At 50.1% G+C, this 20,341-nt stretch overlaps 1 protein-coding gene across 6 annotated transcripts in view; it reads left to right on the forward strand.

Annotated features, from left to right (window-relative positions):
- The first annotated feature begins 954 nt into the window (after positions 1-954).
- The window catches only part of GPR156 (G protein-coupled receptor 156), a 54,739-nt gene continuing 35,352 nt past the window's right edge, over positions 955-20,341 (forward strand). For 4 of the 6 annotated variants that reach the window (XM_045002415.1, XM_045002414.1, XM_045002418.1 and 1 more), the window contains exons 1-2: positions 955-1,069; positions 3,252-3,352. The gene's annotated coding sequence lies outside the window, so the exon portion shown is untranslated. Of the gene's footprint in view, positions 1,070-3,251; positions 3,353-8,362; positions 8,466-20,341 lie in introns of all 6 variants that reach the window. The other 2 variants (XM_045002416.1, XM_045002417.1) reach the window with 2 other exon arrangements.

Below are 20,341 nucleotides of genomic sequence, written 5' to 3' on the forward strand. Positions count from 1 at the left end.
CCTTCCCTGGCTAGAGGCGCCTTTTTAATTTTTACTCACCTGGCAGTGCTCCAGGTCTTCAGCGGCACTTCAGCGGCGGGTCCTTCGCTCGCTCTGGGTCTTTGGCGGCACTTCGGCAGTGGGTCCTTCAGTGCCGCCGAAGACCTGGAACAAGTGAAGGACCCACCGCTGAAGTGCCACCAAAGACTCGGCGCACCGCCCGGTGAGTACAAGCCCCACGTGTTTTTTTACGTGTGTGTGTGTGTGTTTTTTTTTAAGTCATCCCTGCCAGGGCCCCATCAAAACTGTTCGAATTGGGCCCTGCACTTCCTAAAGCCGGTCTTGCCCCTGCAGTGTGAGCTGGGCTCCGTCATTCTCCTTCGCGCCCCGGGGCCTGTGGTGCCACACGGCTGCCGCCCGCGGTCCAGCCCGAAGCCGGGCGACGCCCCCAGCCTGTCTCTGCTCTGCAGTTCTGCTGGGGACGGCGGAGCCTTAAGGGATTGGGGGGGGGGGGTCGTTTGAAACGCGCCTGGCCGGAGCCTGTTCGAGGAGGCGCACCAGGGCCTGGGGCGGGAGAGCTTCCCGCGCTCCGAGCGGGGCGGGGGCTCGGCGCGCTCTGAAAGGCTCCCGGCTGCGTCGCGGCTCCTGCTCCTTTCCCGCGGGGCGGGGAGCTGGGGAAGGTGCGGGGCGGGGGCTGCGCTGGGGCAGGCGGAGCCGGGCAGGGCGGCCCCTCCTTCCCTTCCCCGCGGCCCGGCTTCTCCCCTGGGCGGCCGGACCGCGGAGCCGGCCCCGCGCTGAGCTGCCGAGTGACTTTACTGCTCCCCTTCCCGGGGCCCCGGGATCCTGGAGGCGCGGGGCGGGCCGGCCTGGCAGCGGCGTCTTTTCTACGCCCACCCACACTGCCCGGCCCCCGGGGCACCCACCGCCCCAGCCCCACACAGTCGCCGGCGTCGTGACTGTCCCCAGCCCCCCCCCGCCCCATATGTGCTCGCCAGGGCGGGACCGGGGGCTGGCGCTGCAGCCTCCTGCTGGGCAGGAGTGACGGGCCCCCTTCCCCGCACCTGGCCGAGGAGAGCACCTGCTCCGATGCGTGAGTCTGAGAGTTTCTAGTTCATCTTAACCCCCTTCTCCGAGCGAGAATTGGCTGTTTCAAGTTCCGCTCCGTTTGGGAGGCACCCCCCGCCTCAGACCCTTCTCCGGGCGGGGGGGGACAGAGAGACTTTGGGGGGCTCTACATACAGTACTTGGTTTTCTTTCTTCAGCCAGGGGTGGTGATGGGCTATTTGGAATCTCCCTGCACCTTGCTGTGGGTGGAGGATAAAGAATTGTACAGGCTTCCTCTAGCTGGGCAAACACAATTTTAAACAAGAAGCACAGAAACTGTTCTTTTTAATGTGTGTGTGTATTTTAATCGAAAAATGCACTGGCTGCTCAGACAGAGATGAAGGAGGGTTGATAATTTTTGCAGAGTTCATGGAAACTTCAGCTCACTAGTTTATCTGGGTTAAAGGGTTTAAAAAAAGTTGTAAAAATAAGGCTGTGGTCCTGCATCTAGTTCTGTGCAGGCACAGGGATCTGTCTAGACTCTTTGTGGAACCAGTTACAGGATTGGGACCTAAATGTCCTCTCAGTGGTACTAACAACACAGGGAATTAACTTCAGGTAGTAGTTTATTAAAATGGAAGGACAGTTAAAATCTGACTTGCTTTTCTACATTAATGTTCTGTTTACTTTTGTGTTTCATTCAGTTTGGACAATCAAGCTAAAATAGTTAGTTCCACTTATCCGTTCTAAGAACATAAGAATGGCTGTACTGGACCAGACCAATGGTCTGTCTAGCTCAGTATCCCATTTTCTGACAGTGGCTAGTGCCAGATGCTTCAGAGGGAATGAACAGAGTAGGGCAATTATGGAATGATGATCCATGCCGTGTTGTCCAGACTCAGTTTCTGGCAGTCAGAAATTTAGGGACACCCAGAGCCCGGGATTGCATCCCAGAACATCTTGGCTAATAGCCATTGATGGACCTGTCCTCTTATTCTTTTTTTTTTAACCCAGTTATACTTTTGGTCTAAGTCTTTTTATTACTATGGCAGTGCTCCATACATGTTCACAGAGGAATTAGCAGTGCTTTCTTGAATCTCCTGCATTAACACACGGCAGTAATGTTTGGGTTGCAAATACTGTAGGTAAAATTTGCATGATAATAGAAATATCTCCTATGTAAATTACTAAACCTGCATTTGGGGCCTGACTTGCACTTTTTGAAGTGACAGGCAGGTGTAACCACAATTTGCAAATGTCTTGCTGCAGATAATTTTTCTGAAAAAGCTATTGTGTGTAAATACAATTATTTTATAGTTGTGTTGACAGCATCCTGGAAACACCTCAGCTCTCTAAAAGACAGTGCATTAAAAACATTTTTGCTTTGTTGTTTGGCATTTTGTGGTGACACAGCTGAGTGCCTCACTGAACAATTTTTAAAAATTAAAAGCAATGCTCTGGAAAGATCCTGTTTGTAGTAAAAGCAGCAAAGAATCCTGTGGCACCTTATAGACTAACAGACGTTTTGCAGCATGAGCTTTCGTGGGTGAATACCCACTTCTTCGGATGCAAGTAGTGGAAATTTCCAGGGGCAGGTATATATAAGCAAGCAAGAAGCAAGCTAGAGCTAACGAGGTTAGATCAATCAGGGAGGATGAGGCCCTGTTCTAACAGTTGAGGTGTGAAAACCAAGGGAGGAGAAACTGGTTCTGTAATTGGCAAGCCATTCACAGTCTTTGTTTAATCCTGTTTGTAGTGGGATCTTACTGGTGCTTGGTAACTGCAGGGACTTCTTGCAAGAAGATTTGGTAGCAAGATGCCAAATTACGGATCTGTTCAACTACTTGTTTCACAGAAGGCCATATGTCCTCAGCAAGTTTGTTGGATTGTGTATTTTATTTTTGGGCTGGGGTGGTGAGAGGGGATGAGATGTGAGCAACCCTACTGTTAAAGTTGCCGTACAATCAGTCAGCATCAGAGAGAGAGGGAGGCTGATGTGCCTTTCGGTGTTGAACCATCATTGTTGTTCTACTTCTAAGCAATGGGAAAACTGGGAAGCACTTGGCACCCAAGCCTGAGAGAGACTGAGCCTCTTCAATTCCACGCGTCTTCTCTGGGAGTTAAGGGAGCTTAGCACCTCGGACCTCTTGGCCCTTTGCATATTTCAGAGAATGCAATTTAATTTTTTTTCTAGGTGCCTTTGCCTAAGTCTGAATTTTCTATTGCAGGTAGTTTGCAGACTAGAAAGGTCTGAGGAGTTGCCTGCCACTGAAAATGTTGCCTGTAAGAAATTAGATCCCAGGTAACTCGGAGCTGTCTGTTAGAAGCCGTAAGTATTGTATTACAGCTGGCATTTCTTATGCATCCTTTGTGTATCTCCGCCATCGCCTTATACATACAGCATAACTGCATTTTGTATGTATCTTTCATACATACCCCAACACTATACAGTTAGCCTCAGATCTTCAGAGGTTCTTAGGTGCTTAAATGCCTTTGAGGATCTGGACTTGAGCCTGGGTGTTTATGTTCTAGTGCAACAAGAAGATACGGATTTGATGCAGGAATCACTGAGGGAAGTTCTATGACTTGTGTTATGCTGGAGGTCAGATTCGATGAGCATTATCACCCCTTCTGGCTCTCAGATCTGTGTATCTGACTTTACTGCTACAAAAAAATGTTTACTCCTATTAGGCCAACATAACTATGGAGGAACATGCTGGGCCCCATTCTGCCTCTTCATCAGCAACACAACTATTAACTAAATTCCACAGCTGCCCCAGCCCTGAAAAAAGATGTTGCACTTCCTAGGGTTATCAACCATCCTGAAATTTGTGCCATCCGATTTTTGTAGCAGTGCTGCTTTGCTCGGCTCCCAGAGTTACTAAGGAGACCTCAGTATGTTTGGAATGCTTGGGTGCTATTGTGAGGGATCTCATGAAAACAGTAGCTCTACCTTGAAGCCTGGCTTAGAGCATCCTTAGAGCACTGTTCTGCTCTGAAAAGTGACATCTAAAAACAACCCCTTCTTTCTCCATAGCTCTTCCTCGTGGGTGTATAGCTGCTGACTTTAATGATTAATTACATTGCATTTTTAATTAATTGTCCCCCTGCACCTGCAGTGTGAGCTAGATGTCTATTGTTTTATAAATCAAATAATCAGGTTTTACTACCTTTTACTCCTGTGAGCCCTACAGAAACAGCATAGCTAAGAGGGGGGGAGTGTAGGCTATCCTTCCTTGTGCAACATTGCATAATTATTCACCATGCTCTGGTGACACCTGTGCAAACTCACTGAAGGCAATGGCAATAGGTATCACAGAGGAGGCATGATTTATCCTGCAGAATCTTTACTGCTGCTGATGGAGGTGACAAGGAAAGAGCCCAGCATGACCCTCAGATCCCAGGGTCAGTTGGCAGGGTTGATATTTAGAAACCCCTCATTTGACTTGCAGACTGAGCACATTTGGTATGGATATCACTGAGAGACCATAAACCAGAGCCCCACAGTGCCATTTTAGAATCACTTTTCAGAGTAGACCTGCACTTTAAACACTGGGTGCTGGGTGGCGTTGGCAGCCTGTGATATACAGGAGGTCAGACTAGATGATTCCTTCTGGCCTTAAACTTTGTGAATGTTCAACACTCTGACTTGTCCTTGCATCCTTTGTCCCATGCCCATCACCATATAGCTGGGCATGGGACAAAGGATGAAGCAGCAGTAATTGACAGCTGTGCCCAGTGGCACAGAGACGAGCAATCATTCAACAGCCAAGCAAGATGAAATCTCAGAACAGTGGGAAAGGACATGACAGGGAACCTCAAATGTCTTGGAAGGTTATAGAGGAAAAATGGTTGTCCAGGGATATTGAACCTAGATTACTGAGGCATGATGAGTATATGCCAGTATGCCCCTGTTATTGCATCCCACTATGAGGATAATAGTTCACAGCATGTTGATTTAGAGCTACAGTGAACAAGTGCAGATTTCAGACTGTCATGATACAACATCGTGACATGTCTTTGTCCTACAAGACAATAGAGCACAGGTGGCTGCCCTCAGTAGCTTTGACGCTCGTGAGTAGAGCATTCAGGGGGTTGTACTATGGAGAAGTTTAAATATTCATGAGAATGGAGAAGAGAGATGCCTGGTTCAGAGTCTGAATCTGTTGAAATATGCATTGTCCTCAGTGATGCTTATCTTATATTGGAGTAAGAAAGCACAAAGCAGCATAGAGTGGCTCCTCTATTGGACAATGGAAGCAGGTGTCAGGATGTAGAAACTATAGTTAAATATTTCAAAAGACTGGCAGGCTCCTGGGGCTGGTGGTAGAATAGCTCATCTTTCACTCTAGGGGACTACTTGGAATCCAGGCTGAGCTAGCAGGGTTGAAAAGCGATGATCATTTCATGGGTGTTTGGTGATCTCTATGAAATGAGTCTGGGGGAAGGGCGCGTCAGTCCAGTTCCCAGTGGATAAGTGTCCAGAAAACCACCATCACATCTGATCCCCTAGTAGGCATTCTCAGCAAAGGAGAAAAGGACTTACAGGCACAGGGACTGAAGTGTGCTGGTACCAAGAGGTCTGATGTGAGACACATTGGTGGGTGGTAGAGTGTTGTGGTTTGCCCTGTTGCTGTTTGTGGCTAAACAGAGGCTACAGATTTTCTTTTTAAAGGTAATAAAAGGTCTAATTTCATTTCATTATTTCATTAAAATGTAAGAGGGTTGTTTCCTTCTCCCAGAGTTCCTCTGCATCCATGCTGGGTAATGGACTGATGCGTGTGCACCCTTATGCCCTCTGCTTGATGGGGATAGGGTGTGCATGTGTGCGTGCATGATGTACTGTTGTCCTCTGTTCTGTGTGCTGAAGTAAGTGTTTGGTGGTCAGATGAATCTGTCATGATGGTAAGTTTCCCAGTATCATGCCATTGCATTGGCACAATGTAACCATTAATCACAACATTGTGTTTCAGCAACAGGCCCTGCGGTGGTGTGATGTCTCATGACAAGAGATGATTCATGGGCGGGGCATGAAGGGTCAAGTGCCCCTTCAGCAGGGAGAGGAAGGCGCGGGACCAGAGCTGGAAGAGAAGAGATGGGGCCAGAGTTTCTTCCAGCCACGCTGTCTGGGACGCTGCCCGGTGCAGCGCAGCGGCTGACTGGGAGATTGCCTGGCTGTGGCAGCAGCAGGCAGCCCCCCGCCCAGGCTTGGCTTCTGGGGACAGCGGCCGAGTGAGCTGGAGCCTCCCCTGTCCCTCCGGGATGTTCAGATTTGGCTCCTGTCCCCAGAAGTACTCGCTGCCCCCTCCCCAGCCAGGCTCTCTCGCGGCCAGCTATTGCTGCGCACAGAGCATGCCAGAGGGCGGGGGGCTCCGACTCGCTCAGCTGCTGTCCCGGAGGCAGCCCGGCACTCTCCCAAGTAGCTGCTGTGCTGCACCAGGCAGCATCCTGGAGTGGCTCCAGGGCCTGGCTGCTAGGGAGAGCAGCCGAACATGCCGGGGGAGCTGGCACAGTGGGAGGATAGAGCCTCTCCAGGAGAATGGGGAGGGGACAAGGAGAGCACAGGGCCCCTGGACTGGGAGCGGAGTGGGGAGAAGTCACCTGGGGAGGTCACATGTCGTCCTCCCCTTCAGCAGGTGCCCCCAGTATGGGGGGGCACCAGTCATGAGGAGGAGCATCTTGCACACAGTGACAAAATTTGAACAATCACATTAGATCTGGAGTGGTGTAGTAATCTTAGTAGGTTAGTTTGCTCTTGGTATCTCTCTTTATTGATTGAGGCCTGAAAAAAGCCAGTAAGTCCCAACATTGCCCAAGTGGTATTAACCTGGGTTTGGGGGCAGTGATCACAATTCCCTTCCCCACTGCACAGGTGATTCAGCTCAAAACAGTGACATCTCAGTGGAGGTGGCTACAGCCCTCCCTGAGGTCACTGAGATCTGGTGTCATGACCTGCAGCCTTTCAAACAAAGTTGTTGGTCAGGGCTGCTTCTTAGTTGTCCAGCTTGTTTGCAGTTGAATAATCTGCAGTTCTCCCTACCCTCAGCCATTTAGGGTCCAGCCTCTGCAACAACAGTGATCCCAAGCCCCTGGTCTGAATGCTGCACTAAAACAGGCCCCTGGACTGGGACACCAAGGGAAGTTAAACCAGTGGTTCTCAACCAAGGGTCTGGGGCCTTCTGGGGGGCTGCAAGCTGGTTTCAGGGGGTCTGCCAAGCATGGCTGGTGTTAGACTCACTAGGGCCCAGGGCAGAAAGCTGAAGCCCCACCATGCAGGACAGCAGCCTGGGGCCCTGAGCTCTAGCACCTGAGGCTGAAGCTGAAGCATGAGCAACTTAGCTTCATGGCGCCCCTTGTGGCATGGGCCCCCAGGCAATTAGCCTCTTTCCTACCCCTTCATGCCAGCCATAGATTTTATATGGAGAAAAGCAATTGTGGTGGTACAGGTGGGCCATGGAGTTTTTATAGCATGTTGGGGTGGGGGAGGGGCCTCAGAAAAAAAACAGGTTGAGAACCTCTGTGCTAAACAACCCTTTCAGTGGAGCCACTCTAGGTAAGATTTCCTGCTGTTTCACTTTCTGTATGTGCAGAGCCTGCCTGATGCTTAGGGAAAGTGCTGTGAGCGCTGCCACACTTGTCACCTGGAGCTGTGGATTATCTCAGCATGATGGGAAAAGAGAATCCAAACACGGGGGGCTGCATTGTTTCCCTGTTGCTTTTGGAAGGCAGAGCTGGTTACAGTTTGTTTTCTTCATTTAGTCCATGCTGCGGACTTACATATGGCATTCAGCACTCACCACAGGAGGGTTCACTATGGGGAGGGTTTGTTTAGATGGTATGGAATTGTTTAGAGTCCATTACAGAGCCAAGGACTCTTGTTCTCTACATCCAATAAATTCTTGTCATGTCATTAGCAGCTTCAGCGAGTCTTTGTGCCAAATCTCCTTTTACTGTAAATTGTTTCCCATTTTTCTTTCTTTGGGAATCTATCCATCTCTTCTCTGTGTATTTCTGATGTGCCTATCACTGTACTGCCAATAGGATTAGGCAAATATTCTGCAAGGTGCAAAGAGCTCTTAACTCTGTAGTGGAGGATTTGGGTGCTTAGCACCTTGTAGAATTATCCTCATGATTCAGAAAATCTGAGTGCTTTTTTTTGTTTGGTGCATATAAATATCCTTTATTGCTGAATATAAACAGTAGATCATGGAGTTAAAGAGCCTGGACTATCTATATCACTGTAGGTTTTATACATCCTAGAACTTAATAATAGTGAATTTTATATTTCAATGCTAATGAAACTATGATCACTTTTTTACATTAATACCTTTTGCTGCAGTGAGTGAAGCCAAACACAGCTGGGTTTCCCTCACTCTGAAAGTCAGGAAATGAAATTGGCTAAAAACAGAATGAAGTTGACCAGCCTGCTTTCATCTCCCAAGGTAAACAAAATGCAAAGAACAAACAAGCAGCATCAGTGGCAAGAAATTAGATTTTTAAAAAAAAAATCATTGTTTTAATAAACTTGGGTATTAGCAGCAAAATGGGTAAGACATTTAAAAATTGAAAGAGGCCACCTGGGTCTATTTATGTGGAAATATCTCCCACCAGAGGAGAGATCGCAGCCCTGCCCACGTAGAGGGGGTACCTACCTTCTCCCCCGTTCAAGCCCATTCTCTTCCTCTTTCTCTGCACTGAGCTGAGGGCGGGAAGTGCACTGAGCACAGGGCTGGGGGTGAAGGAGCAGGCTGGAGGTTGGGTGTAGGGTCCGGCCAGGAGCTAAAATGAAGGAGGGGGCTCAGGGTTGGGGCAGAAGGTTTGGGTGTGGAGTGCTTACCTGGGCAGCTTCCATTTGGTGCGAGGGGTGCAGGTGGGAATGTGCGGGAGGCAGTGTGCAAGCTCCCATTTGGTGCTTGGGGTGGGGGTGGAGATGTGGGGGGTGCAAGAGTCAGGGCATGGGGTGTGTGGGGGCTGGGTATGTGGGGGTGCAGGAGTCAGGGCAGGGAGCTGGGTGTGTGTGAGGAGGGTGCAGGAGTCAGGGCTGGGGTCGTGGAGGTGCAGGGGTCAGGGCAGGGGGTTGGGGATGTGTGGGGGGTGCAGGGGTCAGGGCAGAGGGATGGGAGATATGGAGTGCAGGCGTCAGGGCAGAGGGATGGGGGGACGTGGGGGGGTAGTGCGGGGAGCGGGGTGGGAGTTGGGACTCCTGGGCTCCGGGAAGGGGCTGGTGTCTGACGCTCGAGGGAGGAGTGCTGGGACAGAGGACTCTGGATTCCTAGGTTTCCAGCTGGGCTCTAGTTGTTCGAGGGGGTGGGGGGCAGATGGAGACTAGGGCTCTGGACTCCTGGGTTCTGCCCTCAGTGCCAGAGGGGAGTGGGGTACAGTGACCTGGGGTGGGGAAAGAGGCGCGACCCAGCTGTTCCCAGGGGCCAGCAGGCGGCGAACCGCAGCTCCTGGGCTTGGGTTCGGGCTGTGGGATGCAGCCTTCCCCAGTACCAAGCCGAGCTCATCCCGGCACCAGGGCTCCAACCCTGGGGCAGCCTGCCTGCTTGGGGTGGGCGGGCACAAGGCACAGCTGGGACCCAGGACCTTTCCACACTTACAAGCCTCGCGGGCACTGCAACTCCTGTGGGGCCGGGTCACTCTTCCTGCCCCCGCCGGCAGGGCCGCTCAGACTCCGTGGACACCAGGTAGTGGTAGGGACATGCTAACCTGGAAACACAACCTCCCGCCAGAAGTGACGGAGGTCAGGAAAGCATGTGCAAATGCTGGCAGGAGGGGTGGAGAAGAACGGGCCGGGCAGGATTTGGCAGCGGGTTGAGCGCGGCCGGCGGCCAGGACCCCGGCAGGCAGCAGCGTGTCATAGGTTGCCAACCCCTGGTCTAGATGCTACACCCCTCTCCCCAACCAGTAATGACTTCACTCGTTTCCCTTCCCCTCTAGCTTATTGTATCCTAACAAGCCTAATGAGCATAACCAAAAAGCTTGACCTTCTTGTTACTTTCTGATAACTTCTTAGAAGCTGAAGCGCTTAAGTGAAGATGCTGCTACACCAATGGGAAAGTATCAGAGAGGTAGCCGTGTTAATTTGGATCTGTAAAAGCAGCAAAGAGTCTTGTGGCACCTTATAGACTAACAGACATTTTGGAGCATGAGCTTTCGTGGGTGAATACGAAAGCTCATGCTCCAAAACGTCTGTTAGTCTATAAGGTGCCACAAGACTCTTTGCTGCTTTTACTGATGGGAAAGCTTCTCTTGTCAGCACAGTTAATCCACCTCCCCCAGATGCAGGAGCTATGTCGATGGGAGAAGCCTTCCAGTTGACATAGCTCTCTCTACATTTGGGGGTTAGGTTGGTATAACTACATCGCTCAGGGGTGTGGATTTTTCATACCCCTGAGCAACATAGTTATACCGATATAGGTCTGTAGTGTAGACCTGGCCTGAAATTGGAGGCTATGGGTTTCTAGTATCAAAACCCTTTCAGCTATATTCATGTAAATACGTCAAAGTGACAGAAGCCCAGAAAAGGATGGGGGAAGACAACTCACAAACAATGTGCTTCAGTTTTGTGTCAGTGTGATGGGGTGTGACTCACCACTGTGGCACCCCCTGCTGGATGTCCCAGGACCACAGCATCCTCTTCATGACACAGCCCTCTGGCTATGCTGCACTCTGTGCTCCCCACTTCCTTGGGGGCAGCAGTCTGCTCTCCAGCCACTTCCCCAGTGGTGAGTGGGGGCAGGGGGGACCCGCGCCTACCCACTACTCCAGGTCCTGACCCAAGACCCTGTAGAGGGCAGCCGCATGCTGCATCCCCTTCAACCTCTTAGTCTACTTCCCGGCAGCCCCAGCACCTTCTCTGCCCTTGTCTCAGGGCCTCAGTATGCCAGCAGTCAGCCAGGAGCTCGAGCTCGAGCTCACTCTCACTGGTCTGGTGCTAGCTCCTGCAATGCAGCCAGTTCTCCCTCCTCAAGCTCCAGGGAGTGACTGAAGCTGCTCTGCAGCCCTTCTTATATGGGCCAGCCCAGCTCTGATTGGCTGCCTCTCGCAGCCCTTCTCTAATTGTCTGCAACCTATGCAGCCTCCATAGGGCTCTATTAACTCCTTATGGGGCAGTGTGGGGCACACCCCCCATCACAGTCCCCCTCAGAAAACACAGATACCTGCACATAAACCTGACCCACCATTGTTAATCTGACACGTTGCAGCATTAGTTCAACACTGACTTGAAGGAAGGGCGCCACCTGTTGCGTCACAACCACCACTTCCTGCAACACGCTGGGGCTTCTCATTGACGTGCCAGCCCTGTTTTGTGTATGAGAGCTGACAAGATGGCCGCCTGAGCTTCCTGATTGGAGCTGAGTGCAGCAGTGAACTGCAAGTGACTAGGCACCAGCCCTAATTATTACTGCGGAGTGATGTGATTTGCACTGCAACACTGGCCATTGGACAGCAAAGGCGTTGGAGCCTTCCAAAAAGGGGTGGGGGGGGCAGGTGTCCCCACCCCCGAGGCCCTGTCCTCCTCTTCCCCCCCCGGAGACCCTGCCCCAGCTAAACCAGAAGTCAGAGTGGGGCTGGGGAGCCCTGCACGTGGGCAGCTGTGAAGAGCTGCGACATGGATGCTTCACCTGCCTGTGGTGCAGGGGCTCCAGCAAGAGCAGCCCTGGGCCCCCCACTCAGGGTAGGTGGAGGAACCCAGGCTCCCCACAGCTGCTTGCGCAGCTCTTCCCATGGCCAGACTGTTTCTCTGAGGCCCCCCTCCCAGCCAGAGCTGGGTCGGAAAGAACTGTGCAGGCAGCTGTGAGGAGCTGGCACAGAATCGCAGACCTTCCACCTCTACCTGCCCTGGGCTGGGCAGGGACATGGGCCAGGGGCTGCTCTCAGCCCCCCCACATTGCAGGCAGGTGAAGGGTTTGCATGTCCCACACCAGCTGCTGGCCTGGCTGGGGCCGCCATGGGGAAAAGTGGCTGGGCTGTGGTCCCCACCCCATCCCTGTTCCAGTGCCACTGTCACACAGAGTTCTGCTGCGGGGGGCTGCCATGTTGGACTTATCATTGGGGCTTTAAAGAAGCCATCATCTCCTGTTCGCCTGGCAGCTTTCTGAAGCTTGATTGATGCTCCTTGCTTTCCTGGGCTTCTGTGAAAGGAAGTAGTGTGATTTCCACAAGCTCTAATTAGAGGAGGGAGAGCAAATGAGATGGCTGTTGCCTTTTGGCAATATTCACATCAGCACTTTATTGCATACTAATGAATGCTAATTGTCCTTGGTGACCAGCTTTTATGGAAACAGCACTGAAGCCATTTGCATAATAGCATGAAAGTGTTTTTGAGAGGCTAGGACCTTGGAAAGTTTGAAGAATCCCCTTCTCCTGCGAAGGGGCAGCAGTGCACTGGAACGCAAAGCCTGCTTTGAACTTTGCTTCCTGGGCAAAGGCTCTGATTCCCTGCCAGCTCTCCATGTTATGCCTGAAGCAGAGCAATTGCTAGATCTCTGGGCTTCCACACATTCTTTTTTTTAACCTGAAGCTCACTTTTAAATTAGCGGATTGTGATAATCTAGTTTGACCTCTGTGTAGCACAGAACTCCCCCAACATAATTCCCAGAGCAGATCTTTTAGAAAAACATCCAATTTGTTTTAAAAATTGTCAGTGATGGAGAATCCCCCAAGGCATGCTCTAGGCTATTAATATTACATGGATCATTTGCCATGGGTGTGCCTTTCTCTCTGTAGCTCTCTGCATCCTGATACCATGTCTGGGGGCTCTGGCACACTGTGCATTGGTAAGGTTATATCCAAACCAAACTTTTCCTGCAACAATATCCCTTTTTATTTGTTCAACCTGTCATCTGTGCACTGGATTATAAAATTCTACATTGAGTTACATAAAAAAACCCTCAATGACTGACTCTGAGATATATAAGTGGAAGTTGCTGCAGTGATCTGAAGTCAAAGTAGCAATGGTTTGGGTGCTCTGATCTATCTTGTCACCCAGGTAAGCTTGCCATTGTGATAGACAGCCCCTTACACCAAAAAATCACAACAGTATTCAGGTTACTCCCAGTCCCAAAGGACTAGTCACTTACCCCAGGTCAGTTGCATCTTAGATCTCTCCCCAAAGACAATGCTTGTAGCGGATCCTATAACTATCTAAAGATTTATTATATTGGAAAAGGAAATGAGAGTTATTTACAAGATTAAAGGCGGTAAACATAGATACACACAAATGAGTTTCAATCTTAAATTTCAAAAAATAATAGTATCAGAGGGGTAGCCGTGTTAGTCTGGTTCTGTAGAAGCAGCAAAGAATCCTGTGGCACCTTATAGACTAACAGACGTTTTGCAGCATGAGCTTTTTCGTGAGTGAATACCCACTTCTTCGGATGCAAGTAGTGGAAATTTCCAGGGGCAGGTTTATATATGCAAGCAAGGAGCAAGCTAGAGATAACGAGGTTAGTTCAATCAGGGAGGATGAGGCCCTGTTCTAGCAGTTGAGTGAAAACCAAGGGAGGAGAAACTGGTTCTGTAGTTGGCTAGCCATTCACAGTCTTTGTTTAATCCTGAGCTGATGGTGTCAAATTTGCAGATGAACTGGAGCTCAGCAGTTTCTCTTTGAAGTCTGGTCCTGAAGTTTTTTTGCTGCAGGATGGCCACCTTAAGATCTGCTATTGTGTGGCCAGGGAGGTTGAAGTGTTCTCCTACAGGTTTTTGTATATTGCCATTCCTAAATATCTGATTTGTGTCCATTTATCCTTTTCCTTAGAGACTGTCCAGTTTTGCCGATGTACATTGCAGAGGGGCATTGCTGGCATATGATAGCATATATTACATTGGTGGATGTGCAGGTGAATGAACCGGTGATGGTGTGGCTGATCTGGTTAGGTCCTGTGATGGTGTTGCTGGTGTAGATATGTGGGCAGAGTTGGCATCGAGGTTTGTTGCATGGATTGGTTCCTGAATTAGAGTTACTGTGGTGCGGTGTGCAATTACTGGTGAGAATATGCTTCAGGTTGTCAGGTTGTCTGTGGGCGAGGACTGGCCTGCCACCCAAGGCCTGTGAAAGTGTGGGATCATTGTCCAGGATGGGTTGTAGATCCCTGATGATGCGCTGGAGGGGTTTTAGCTGGGGACTGTATGTGATGGCCAGTGGAGTCCCGTTGGTTTCTTTCTTGGGTTTGTCTTGCAGTAGGAGGCTTCTGGGTACACATCTGGCTCTGTTGATCTGTTTCCTTATTTCCTCGTGCGGGTACTGTAGTTTTGAGAATGCTTGGTGGAGATTGTATAGGTGTTGGTCTCTGTCTGTGGGGTTAGAGCAGATGCGGTTGTACCTCAGTGCTTGGCTGTAGACAATGGATCTTGTGGTGTGCCCGGGATGGAAGCTGGAGGCATGAAGGTAGGCATAGCGGTCGGTAGGTTTTCGGTATTAATGTGACCATCAATTATTTGCACCGTAGTGTCTAGGAAGTAGACCTCCCGTGTAGATTGGTCCAGGCTGAGGTTGATGGTGGGGTGGAAGCTGTTGAAATCATGGTGGAATTTTCCCACCAAAGTAATATATGCCATCATATGCCAGCAATGCCCCTCTGCTATGTACATCGGCCAAACTGGACAGTCTCTAAGGAAAAGGATAAATGGACACAAATCAGATATTAGGAATGGCAATACACAAAAACCTGTAGGAGAACACTTCAACCTCCCTGGCCACACAATAGCAGATCTTAAGGTGGCCATCCTGCAGCAAAAAAACTTCAGGACCAGACTTCAAAGAGAAACTGCTGAGCTCCAGTTCATCTGCAAATTTGACACCATCAGCTCAGGATTAAACAAAGACTGTGAATGGCTTGCCAACTACAGAACCAGTTTCTCCTCCCTTGGTTTTCACACCTCAACTGCTAGAACAGGGCCTCATCCTCCCTGATTGATCTAACCTCGTTATCTCTAGCTTGCTTCTTGCTTGCATATATAAACCTGCCCCTGGAAATTTCCACTACTTGCATCCAAAGAAGTGGGTATTCACCCACGAAAGCTCATGCTGCAAAACGTCTGTTAGTCTATAAGGTGCCACAGGATTCTTTGCTGCTTCTAAAAAATAATAGAAGATTCTATAATAAGCAAGTTTTCTATGTCCATTAGGGCTAACCCAGGCCAAGCACTGGGGATCTTTTGCTTATGTTTAGTAATCCTTGCCCATCAAATTTGAAGCAGCATAAAAGATACACTTCCTTCTTGTCAGAGCTTTTTATTCCTTGCCCTCTTCTGCTTTGAGTTGCCAGTTCAGCTGTTGGGAGCAATTTACTTGCACAGCTCCTCTTCCTGGGGTGGTGGGGACGATCAACAAAGTCTCTTGTCCTCTGAAGTTTCACAATGATTTGTCTGGTGCTGATGGGCCTCCCTTAGTTGGGCAGAAGATAACATTGGACACTGGTATTTCGCACTTGCTAATGCTTTTTTCCTTTCTGGTGATTTACAGTTACTGAGCAAACCTCTTACATATTACCTTATACATGGGTGGCGGGTATCGTAGGCATGGGAAGGCTCTGCCTTCCCAAACAGTGTGATGTGTCCCCACCCATGCTCCACTCCCAGCCGCCATCCTGCCTGCTGTAAGGCTGTTCCCTTTGTGCCAGAGGCTGGGGCACGCAGGCTGGGGGCCACGCTACGCCACCCATCCTCCTGGCGCTGGGGCCATGCTGCCTGCCCGTCTGGGGGGAGCCTTCAGGGGTGAGGGAGCCGGCCTGCTGGGGGTCGGGGACCGTGCTGTTTGGTGCTCTGGGGCCGGTGGGGCTAGGGCTGCCCTGCCTGGCACTCCTGGGGCGGAGGGGCTGGGAATGCTAGCCTGGGCTGGGACAGTGCCAGTGGCCACAGGGGGAGGGAGTGGACTGGGGGTGTTGGGCAGAGGCCTTGGGCGGCAGGGGTGGGGCTGGGGCTAGCTTCCTCAAGCCAGGGATCCACCAACTGCCCATGACCTTATACATGGGATACAGATGTTATAATGCTTGCAGCAACTCACACGCATTTCATAAAAGCTTAACACATTCTTAGAATTCTAATACCTTTTTTAACAATACTAACCCACAGGTGAGCCAGATGGCTTCCAGCTATGTATTGGTCAGTGTTCAGTTGAGACCTAGGGGTCTTGGCATGAGCTGTCACCTGGCCTGCCACACCACAGCTGGATTCTTGAAAGAGCAGAATTGTGTTGGTATTTGGATTGGGATAGCTCAGAAGGAAAAAAAATACAGTCCTGTGGTAGGCCAAGCAGTTGTAAAGCCTGTATATAGTTGGGAACTGATCACGAATAAAGAACATGGGTGTTGCACCAGATTGGAGTGTTCCTGATTCACGGAGGAGAGGGGCCAAGGGGCGCTGTGGGTACCTTGTTATACACATGTACAATTTTTTTGCATAAGCCTTTTAATAATAGGCTCATATAGGACAACTACTGAAACAGTAGCTTCTCTTTTCACTAAAGAGGTAGCCCTCCTGCTTTTTGGATCCAGAGGTGTGGGGCTCAATTCCATGCTGGAATGGATACTTCACAAATACAGATAATCCTGTGGAGATGTTTTAACTTACTGGGGGCCACATTCTCAGATGATGTAAATCAGAATCTACACCAATTACACTAGTGGAGAACCTGCCCTTAGGTTCTGTGGCAATATGAGCCTTGATCATCTAAAATAAAACTTAATAATTGTAAGTCAAATCGTGAGACCCTTTTTCAGTTTTCACCCAGTTCTTCCTTACACATCAAAGTCCATAAGAGTTTTGCCTGAGGAAGGATCCCAGAATCTGGCCATATTTCTGACCAAAGGGAATTAATTTTTATCTCAGGGAAGCTAGCAATGCAGTGGAGAAAACAAAGCAATGTCATGAAGGAAAGGCCGTCTACATACCAATGTACCTGATTTGCATTTAGGCTACAGTCGTTAACTGCTGTTAAACAGCAGTCTGAATGTTGCACTCACCTAATCTATTGTTAGGAGCAAATAAATAGTGATCTACCACCCTTCTGTCCCTCTTCTACAACTGCTAACTACACTGGACTCACGTCTGGTTGTGTAGCGGAAGCCAATTAAAAATGTTGCCCATGCTAATTGAATAAGGATGCTTGAATAGAACTATGACCTCATGTCTAAAATGGTAATGAGGGCTGTTAAAACCCCACAACAAAGAATCAAAGAGGAAATAGAAACTAAGGTGATGAGGCAAACCATTGCAGAGTGACATGATATAATACCCAGCAGCCAGCGCGCTGTGAGAGAGAAAAAATGGAGAGATGTTAGGCTTTTAATCCTACTTAATAAATGGACTGGTCCAGTGTCGATAGCTAAACTGTCACTCAGACCCCCATTCAGAAAAGCACTTAAGCATATTCAGAGGTCCATAGATTCCAAAGCCGGAAGGGACCATTGTGATCATCTAATCTGACCCCCTGTATAACACAGGCCATAGAACTTCCCCCAGATAATTCTCAGAGCAGATCTTTTAGTAAAATATCCAATCTCGATTTAAAAATTAGCAGTGATGGAGAATCCACCACAACCCTGGGTAATTGTTCCAGTGGCTAATTAAGTCTCTGCTAAATTTTACGCCTTATTTCCAGACTGAAATTATGTTTAATTTAAGCATACAAATAATCTCTTCCTTGTTAAACAAAGCACTTAAGACCATACTTAAATTGCATTAAATTTCAGGTGATTGTGTTGCTGCTTGTGTTCGTCCTTTATTTAATGACTTTGTTTTTTGCTGGAATGAGCTGAATCCCCAAGAAGTCAGCTGCAGCCCGCACGGAGGGCTCCAGTATAGATTTGCCCTGGAATTCTGCTGCTGCTAAATAATGAGATCATGGCTGAAAGCAGTCAGTTCATGATGCTGCAGAGATTGTAGCCATGCACATGGAAACTGAAGGGTGCTCTCACTGGAGAGCCCCCTCTTCCGCATGGGAGCAAGAAGAGTCATGTGACAGGGTCAGCAGGGCATCCCCAAACCTCAGAATCTCAGCAGGGATGAGCCTCTGCAGAAGGGCCCTCTCTGGTGTGCTTGTTCAAGCCAGTGGTAAGACCTCATTTGGAATACTGTATACAATTCTAGTCACCCATGTTTGAATTTAAATTGGAACAGATGCAGAGAAGAGCCATTAGGGTAATCAGGGGAATGGAGGGCCTTTCTTATGAGAGGAGACTGGAAGAGTTTGGCTTGTTTAGACTAGCAAAAAGAAGCCTAAGAGGGGATATGATTGTGTTCTATAGATACATGAGATGTAAATACCATGGAGGGTGAGGTGCTATTTAAGCTAACCGATAATGTTGGTACCAAAAAAATGGGTATATGCTGGCCATGAACAAATTTAGACCGGAAATTTAAAGGTTTCTAACAGAGGGTTGGAGTTGTGAGAGCAAATGACAAAAATGAGAGCTGGACAAATTTGTGAGAGCAGTTATATGCCTGGGTTGCTTGTGATGGTGTGGGGGGACAGGGCCCAACAGTCCAGAGCTCACTTCTGGTTTATGGCCTGTGTCCCTAAGTGTCATGCTTCAGGGATTCAGCTGGTTGCTGGCAGGGGGTTGTTTTTGCCCAATATATTTTGAGGGTGGAGTTTTTAAATATATTCTTCCCCAGAAGGATCAGGGATGACGATGGCTGGAGATGGGACACTGGGCAGGGTGGCCAGGGCTCTGAGATGGCACCAAGTATTCTCTCTTTCTATTCTCAAGCTCATGTTTGGCTGGCTGGTTCTTGCTCACGTGCTCAGGGTCTAACTGATCACCATATGTGGGGTCAGGAAGGAATTTCCCCCCAGATCAGACTAGCGGTGACCTTGGCGGGGTTTCACCTTCCTCTGCATTGTGTGGGTGTGGGTCACTTGCCAGGATTATCTGAGTATATCTGACTTATTCATTTCCCTGCCATTTCAGGGGCATCGGGCACTGGTGCACCTTGGTCCCTCCTATTCTCTGCCTGGAGCCCATAATAGTCTAGTCTCCTATGGATCTTATTTTCTTTGGTCTCATTTCCATTGTTGGGTTTAGTGGTAGGTGCTAGGTGGCACTGGTGGCCTGTGATATACTGGATGTCAGCCCAGATGACCTAATAGTCCCTTCTGGCCTTCAACTCCATGACTCGGTTCTTTCCTTCCTTCTGTGCCAGAGTGAAATCCTCCAGGGGATTCCCCTCTTGCAAGTGTGCCGAGTGGCACAGCCGCAGCACCCCCCGCTCCGGAGGTTCGGGCAGCGCGTGCTCCTGTGCGGCCAGCCCCAGAGTACCGGTTGGTGCAGTCTGAGCCCCAGCACTGCCCCACCACCAGCCGCCCCCAGTCCCTGTGAGAGGCAAGCCAGCCAGTCTGGGCCAGTCAGGGCAGAGTGCTGGGAACTGCAGGAGGGGAGGGGGCCTGGTGTGTGGGCGGGGCCACACTAGGCTGTTTGGGGAGGCACAGCCTCCCCTACCTACGATACCCACCGTCCATGTGGACAGCCGTCTAAAGTTCTGCAGCCCTGCTAAATTCCCCACTTCCACTTTGCTCGGAAATACTCATGGCTACAAATGATTTAATAACTTCTAAACAATCGGTCCTTTGGGGCTGTGTCTTGGCATGAGCTTGTGCGGTACTCAGCATAAAGGGGCCCCAATCCTGATCAGGGCCTCTGGGCACTACTGTGATATAAATGTTCAATATATTAATCATTTAAACCATATAGACCCTAGAGACGGTATATTTTACTCCATGTGCCATCTCAAATAACCAGCACCCATGGGCGCCAACTTATATGGGCTCGTGGAGCTAAAGCCCCAGGAATATTCAAAATCAGGGGCTCTGCTCCACCAATATTTGGAGCTAGGTTTTGCCCCTTTAAATCCCAGCCGCGGCCGGGAATCAGAGGGCTCTGGGCTGCCCGCTGCTGCGGGGAGCCCAGAGCCTTTTAAATCCCAGCCGCGGCCGGGAATCAGAGGGCTCTGGGCTGCCTGCAACCGCGGGGAGCCCAGAGCCCTTTAAATCCCAGCCGCGGCCGGGAATCAGAGGGCTCTGGGCTGCTGCGGCGGGGAGCCCAGAGCCTTTTAAATCCCAGCCGCAGCCAGGAATCAGAGGGCTCTGGGCTGCCTGCAACCGCGGGGAGCCCAGAGCCCTTTAAATCCCAGCCGCGGCTGGGAATCAGAGGGCTCTGGGCTGCCCGCTGCGGCAGGGAGCCCAGAGCCCTTTAAATCCCAGCTGCGGCTGGGAATCGGAGGGCTCTGGGCTCCCCGCGGTTGCAGGCAGCCCAGAGCCCTCTGATTCCCGGCCGCGGCTGGGATTTAAAAGGCTCTGGGCTCCCCGCAGCAG

This window comes from Mauremys mutica, chromosome 1, assembly GCF_020497125.1.
Source record: "Mauremys mutica isolate MM-2020 ecotype Southern chromosome 1, ASM2049712v1, whole genome shotgun sequence".
Classification (NCBI taxonomy): domain Eukaryota; kingdom Metazoa; phylum Chordata; order Testudines; family Geoemydidae; genus Mauremys; species Mauremys mutica.